The sequence below is a fragment of the Triticum aestivum genome, chromosome 7A (genome assembly GCF_018294505.1).
Source record: "Triticum aestivum cultivar Chinese Spring chromosome 7A, IWGSC CS RefSeq v2.1, whole genome shotgun sequence".
Classification (NCBI taxonomy): domain Eukaryota; kingdom Viridiplantae; phylum Streptophyta; class Magnoliopsida; order Poales; family Poaceae; genus Triticum; species Triticum aestivum.
Genome location: NC_057812.1, coordinates 704,048,979 through 704,056,499, shown reverse-complemented (window position 1 = coordinate 704,056,499; position 7,521 = coordinate 704,048,979). Strand labels below are relative to the sequence as shown.

At 45.0% G+C, this 7,521-nt stretch overlaps 1 pseudogene; it reads right to left on the bottom strand.

Annotated features, from left to right (window-relative positions):
* Window positions 1-1,828: 1,828 nt before the first annotated feature.
* LOC123147806 (two-component response regulator ORR25-like) lies at window positions 1,829-6,447 on the bottom strand (annotated as a pseudogene).
* Between the last annotated feature and the right edge of the window lie 1,074 nt (window positions 6,448-7,521).

Here is a 7,521-nt window from a genome sequence, read left to right as displayed (position 1 = left end):
AAGAAAACCGCAGACCTCATGGGTTAGCATTTAAGAAGATAAGTTGCAAAGTGATTGGTCTTTTTCCGATCAAAAAGAAAACCATGGTGGTTGAGACCCTGTGGCCTTGTCGGTTGACCCGCCACATATCGTAGAGTACCCTCACCTCCGTGACTTTGGTCTTGAGCACGATGCCGACGGCCACACAGTGTTTGTTATCCTCCGTATGATCGTCCAGGTAGAAGCGGACGCACCAGTCGTAGCCGCCGACGAAGGTAGCGGACTCAATGGACTTACCGATGCAGAAGCCCCTGTTCAGGTTGTACCCATCAATCTTGAAGATGTGCGTCCCGTGTGCAGTCTCCAGGGCGCAGGTCGAGGCCATCCTCGTTAGTAAGCTCTTAGACGCGGCCATCGTGGCCTCTAGGTGGGGTAGAAACTAAGCGCGGCGGGGACGGGGGCGGTGATGGGTGCCATCGGAAGGGGAACGAGCGACGGGGCGAGTCAGAAGGCAGAAGTAGCACGGTGGGTGGTGGGAACAATCAACGACAAGTTGGCGAAAAGAATTTTGCAATGACTGCCGCGCGAGAAGGGACGAAGATATATGGTGAAATTGTTCGGCCCAACTTTTCCATGACGGATTCCAATTCCAGCTTACCAAAAAAAATTCTCGGTTTGGAAGCTAAAGTTGATGGATCTCCAATTTCTCGTGGACAAAGTTGCAAGAAAGTTATCAAAGTATGATGGCCAAAACATCACCACCATTGGATGTACGGCTCTTGTCATGTCCGTGATCATATCCCAAGTGGTCTACCCCACCACCCCGTTGGTCATCCCACCACATACTTCACAACGCCAACAAGCTCGAGAGAGATTTCCTTTGGCCCTGTTCGGACAAGACAACGGGGGCCAAATGCAAGGGGAATTGGGAGTATGTTTGCCAGCCACTTGAGTACGGAGGTCTTGGGGTCCTCAACACAGACAAGTTTACGAGGGCTCTCCGGTTGCGATGGTCGTGGTATGAATGGAAGGATCCCACCAAGATGTGGGTGGGAATAGGAAACCCATGCAATGGGGAGGACCTCAACTTTTTCTATGCTTCCACCACCATCACCGTTAGTAATGGTGTGAGGACCCACTTTTGGGACTCTCCTTGGCTTCTTGGGAGAAAGCCTAAAGATATTGCCCCACTCATCTATGAAGCTTCCAAGAGAAAGAATTGGAAGGTGAGGGAGTCCCTAAAGCACAACGCTTGGATTCTCAAGATTACACCCCTCCCACTGCCACCACCACCACCACCACCAATGTCTCCGTTGAGCACATCATGCAATTCTTCGCTCTATGGATGGTACTAAATGAGGTTCATCTTTAGTTGTCTTTAGTTGTGGCTTCTAGTGAAAAAATGAAGAAAAGCTATGGATGAAGAATATACGGCTCTAATGAAGAGTAACACATGGCACTTAGTACTCCACCTCGAGGTAAAAACATGATGGGCCAGAAACAAGTTTATCCCAGGTATAAAGTGTGCCTTGTTACCATAGGCTTCAAGAAACACTAATGTTTTGATTATCAGGATGCTAACCTATTATAAAAGCTTCCACCATAAGACTTGTATTAGGCACAACAGTCTCCAAAGGGTGGTGTTTATGCTTGTTGTGCGGAACATGTCAATTCTCAATGTTATGCAAGACAAAGTGTATCTCAAAGAACCACTGGTATATGAAAATGGATACACATATCACTATGTTTGCAAACTTGTCAAAGCACTCTATTGCCTTAAAGAGGCCCCTCGAGCATGATACTCTTGATCAACCATCTCATGCATTGGGCGGCTTAGCTTATAGAACTATCATGCTTCTTCCACGATAGCATCATCTCCAGTGAAATCCTACATTGAGAGAAAAGTGTTATTTAAGTACACATGTCCAACTCAACAATTCATATGGAGCACATAGATTCGTACAAATGAGAAAAGTTCTTACTTCCACATGCATGTTGGAAAATATATCATCCATTGAGAAGGCACTGATTTCATTCAAATGATCATTAAGAGGTTGCTGATTAAGTGTGCCTTCTTGCATAGGAACAATGCTAGCTCCATCCCCACCATCATGTAGCTGAGTCAATGAGACGAAATCATCTGTCTGAAGGGTGTGAAGCATCAAAGTAGTTCTTTCACTGTTGACCAGATGAGTATCATTAGTTGAAGTTCTACTTGCATCAAGTGTAGAGCTACCATTCAACATCGTTCCTACTGAGCTTATGTTGCTTGCCATGTTGAATGGTGCCATTTGCTCAGTGAAGCCTCCCACTGATGTGGTGTTGCTTATGAATGGTGCCTTTTCATTTTGCAGAGGCAGCCGGCCAGATGACATTGCATATCTCTCTAGTTGGTTGCTATGTGGGAAGTTCACCTGTGATGCAACAAGAGACCTCCCGCCACCAACTGTTGTGTTTGCAAATGAACTTTGAAGATTGGAAGGGGTTTTGCCTTTGCTTATCTCCATTATCTTGACATGCATGATGTTAGCATAGGAATTACTATAATTGAATGATGGAAATTCATCTGACATTATCTCATTGGGTATGTTGTCGTATAGGCTGACGGGAGGGTCAGCAAAACCTGTGAATCTTCTCGCATCTGACGGTAGTTTCCCAACATACTTTGGCATTCTACGACCATGGAGGTATGATCCTGTGTAGAAGTTGCTTTGGATGTTCATCGGCGGAGCCAAGTGACCCGTTGAACCATACTTGTTTGTACTCCAAGAGGCAGTGTCGCCAGAGGACACACTCCATCTTCCATGTTTCGTGATTATGCATGAAATTGCCCTTGTTGTTCATGTTGTACGATGAGTTCCATCTTTCATATGCATCACTAGAGGGATTTGACTTAACTCTTTTTAAGTGCAATCTATACTTCTGAAATAAAAAGATAGACAAAATAACAAGGTATAAGATGGATGATCATCGAAAAAAATAACGTAAACATGTGAGTACAATAAGAACTGAAGATGTTGCATGGGAAAAAAACTCCTAAAAATGTGGGGCATGCATTATATGAGATAAGCCTCGCATTTTAAGGGACACACTTAATTAGAATTACACATCATGGTAGTTCCATTACTAGAGCTTTGACTGATATGTTCCCCAGAAAATAAAAGCTTTCACTTATATATGAAAAAAATGTTAGACTATGAATAATAGTAACAAAAACATAGAAATTAAGCATAAAGGTTGCAAATAAACCTGTAGATGACTCGCAATATTCTCTCTACGGAGGTGATCCACATTCATCAGCTCCAATACCTTTTTTGGAACAGCCCTACAATTATGTAATAAAAATTATAATGAAAATATCGAGCAGCCACCAGCATTGTCGATGAATGAGGCACAAGATGTGAATTCTTACTATCAAGGCCGATCTGGTTGATAGCTTCTAGAAACTTGTTATGCAGTGCAATTTTCCATGTCATCCTGGGCTTTCTGTGGATGGCGGATATATGCGTGCCCTCATTGTTCTCGCTAGAATCATCTCCAACATTTCTCTTATTCCCCGAGTACTTACTCTTGTCAGTAGTCGCTGGTTGAACTCTCTGGACATCATTGTCATGATCGCTGCTGTGGCTTATTGCTTTGGGATTTCTCCACCTTTGAACATGTTGCCATATGTTTTTGAGCTCATGGGTACGCACTGGCTTCACCATAAAGTCGGACGCGCCATGATCTATCCCCTTCATCACAACCTTCTTGTCGCAATCAACGGATATCACTGCATGCCATAGGACCAATGACTTAGATTTAGAATTCAGAAATTCACAAAAATCTATGAAGTGGACATATGTTTTGGTCAAAGTGCATATAGACGGAAAAGCATTTCAATGTTCAGTTTTATAATTCTTCTTCAATGCAAACTAAATGGGAAAAATTACACACATTCAATAGGAAGATACGAAAACAAAGGTTAAAACAATAACGGTAACACAATGACTAAGCCATATCACAACATGTTCCACACAAGGAAATCACATCATCATGTCTAACTATTGGTGAACCTGAAGATCAAGTATTATTATTGGCAGTCAGCCAAGTTTCTCTAGCATACTAGGTAACATCTATCGGCCCACGTAACGCTCTAAGCATTTTAAGTGATCACACTCATATTAGTTTGTAAACGTTAATCACCATTGTCAATAGCTTTTTATTACGGATAGCTAATTGTTTGTGCTTGCCACGGGGACATACATATTCTACATGATAATGTCCATGCTTAATGTGGTCCTACCGTCCAGTGCTCGATGATACGTTTCATAATTAACGTGATACTCTCGTCCAAAGAATGATACTCTCCATAATTAACGTGGTCCTCTCGTCCAATGCTCGGTGATAGTTTCCATAAATTAATGTCTGGACAATTGACATGCGTAATTAACTATATAGCTAATTAATTGCATGCAACTGTGGGCGAGGTAGAGATTGGGCAAGAATTATCTTGGGCGAATTTTGTGCAATAATAGTAGAGATTCAGGAAAATAAGTATTTGTGGCTGCACTTTCAGTGAAAGTAATTTGACTACAAATTGGTGTGCTTATTCAAAGTCAACAAATATGCAGTATTGTAGGTATTACCCATGGTTAACCTACTCATGTATGTACTTAAAAGGGGCATTCCTACTTTACATGCTATTCTTGAGAGTAAATTGTCATAAGGAGTAACAACTTTAAGGATAATGAAGATGAGTAGTAATCTTAATAATATCAATACAATTCGCAAAAAAATATCAATACTCCCTCCATTCCAAAATATAGTGCGCCCGTGCTTCCCGAGGTCCAATTTTGACCATAAATTTAACCAACGAGACCAACTGCGGCGGGAGAAAAAATTATATAATTGAAAACTTCTTTCGAATACGAATTGACTGATATAATTTTTGCTCCCGCCGCAATCGATCTTGGTAGTTAAATTTACGGTCAAAGTTGAAGCACGTGGATAGAGGAAGCACTATATTGTGGAATGGAGAGAGTACAACATAGGTATTTCTTAATTGTAGTATTCCTGCAACCCTAGCAAACAGGTGTGGCGCAATCGTATACCTTGTGTGATTGTTAGAACGCGAATTTTAATATTAGCTTTGAAAACAAATAAATATAACTTGGTCATTTCATGAACTATGAATAGATTAAAGTTTTCATTCTTATTGATAGGATTGTACAATTAATTGAGATGATATAAAATTAAATTCTAGTTGTCCATAAATAAAACCATCGAACATGTGGATAGTGGGGTCTACATTACGTAGGAGTGATAGAGAGTCTCACTAAGCCAAAGTACTCATTTATAAAATTAAATTCTAGATAGTCCATAAATACGCCCATCGAACGCGTGGATGTGGAATCTATTTTACATTGGAGTGACAGAGACTCTCACTAGGCCAAATTAGCCATTGAAGTGACCATGTCTCTAGCCTACTAAACACTATCAGCCCAATTATTAAAAACAACAATTGGGATCTCATAATCACGTGCTATCCATGTTTGTTCTCCATCCCCACCATCCATCCGATCTGATGGATGGATGGTTAGATAGGATCTCATTGTTTTGGGCTAGAAACTGACAATGCGTCCCCTACTAGCTCATGTGTCGCTCCACCTCCGCTCTCCTACCCCAGTCGCCATCCGATCAGACGGATGGTTTGATAGGATCCCATTGGTTTGGGCTAGAAACCGACACTACGTCCCCTACTAACTAATGTGCCGCTCCACCTCCGCTTTCCTATCCCACTCGCCATCCGATCGGACGAGTGAACGGTTAGATGGGACCCCGTTGGTTCGGACTCAGTGGGGATCCCGTTCTTTAGAACTCTTCCAGGTTTGAAATAGAGTGCGGGTTTTGTGCATGTGTATGTGGTTTCATAAAATCGTCCTAAATATATAGGATCTCACCCGCTGCCCAAAGAAATTAATATCCTCTCAAGGTATCAACAAGATTGAGGAGTAAAAGTACGTTCTTAAAAACAATTGTCAGTGCTCATGGATAGAAAACTCAAAAATTGGACTTTGGATTGAGAGCAGTGAGAGTACTGATGACGGGCAGATCCATCGCGAGGCGGATGAGCTCGAGGAGCTTGAAGCCGTCCATGTCCGGCATGCGCACATCGGTAATGACCAGGTCGAACTGCTGCTTCCCCGCCATGAGCATCCTGAGCGCCGTCTTTCCATCCATCACCGTCATTGCTGCATAGCGGCAAGCATTATTCGCAGAGAAACAAATAGATCACAAGGCCCCGATTCTAATGGACTATGGCGAAGTGGAGGGATCAAGAGACTCACGTTGGTATTTACAGCGGCGCAACAGGGCTTCAAGTACCATGAGGCAGACGCAGTCGTCGTCCACGACGAGGACGCGTAACCCTTCGGGAAACTTGTCCTCCGCCGCATCCTCCATCATCTGCCTTCGGTCCCCACCCATCGTGGCCATGTTCTCCGAACTTCTTCCCACCTGGAAAAGCAAACGCCATCAAGAAAAATACTGATTAAAAACAAATCAGCACAAACCGCACAGCCAAAACCTCTATTAGCTTCCTCGTCTCAGGACACAACTGATGTTACTGCTTTGCTCCTCGTCTAAAAACAATCCGTATTCAGAGGAGTGGTGAGAAGGGCTGGAGGAAGGGCGTCTATTTATAGGGGTAGAGGGGTCAAGGGAAGGAGTGGAAGTCTCGCGGTCCAGATTCCAGAGGTCAAAGGCGCTCTCCCCGTGCTTGTGTGCATGCGCTGCTTCTACTCCTTAATTTCTGCAGCTACGCCATTTGATCTGGCGATGTCAATGTGCGTGTCTGCTTGTGCCGCGGCCCATGGTCTCTTCCATGAGAGGTGAGGAAAACCACGGGTGGTGTTGCTGTTTTTTGCTTTTGTTCTTTTCTCACCAAATGTTTAATGTTGGACACAAATGTTAGAGCATCTCCAGCCGCGTCCCCAACAAGACCCACCAGGTGACTTTTCGACTGCCGACGCCAAAAAATCGGCCCAGTCGCGCCCCCAAAGGCTCAATTTTCATCGGCTCGGGCGAAATTGGCGCCGGCGGACCCAACCCGACCCCGGCGTGCTGGGGGGCGCTCGGGGACGCCGGGCGAATCGTTTTTGGCGCGAAAGAGTCGTGGGCCCTCCTTGCCAGCGACTAGTCTCGCTTCTCGCCGCTTCGTCGTCCTCATCGCCTCGTTTCCCGTGGCGAATCAATGCTAAAGCTGCCGCGCCGGTCAGCCTCCGCCATTGATGCCTCACCGGCGGCGCAGTGAAAACGAGACGACGCGCGTCCCCTCGCATGCCACGCGTAACGCGGCGGCCACACGTATGCGCGGCGCCTCTGCCTATATAAAGCCGACCCCCAGCGCGCCGGTGGCACGCACAGGGTCTCCACCACCGACGCCACCTTTCTCCCCCTTCCTCCCTCTCCTCTTGCCGTCTCCAGCTCAAAGAATGGCCGAACGCTTCCCAGGCGACGGCGCGGCGGCGAACGGCTTCGGCCGCCGCCACCTTCACGAGG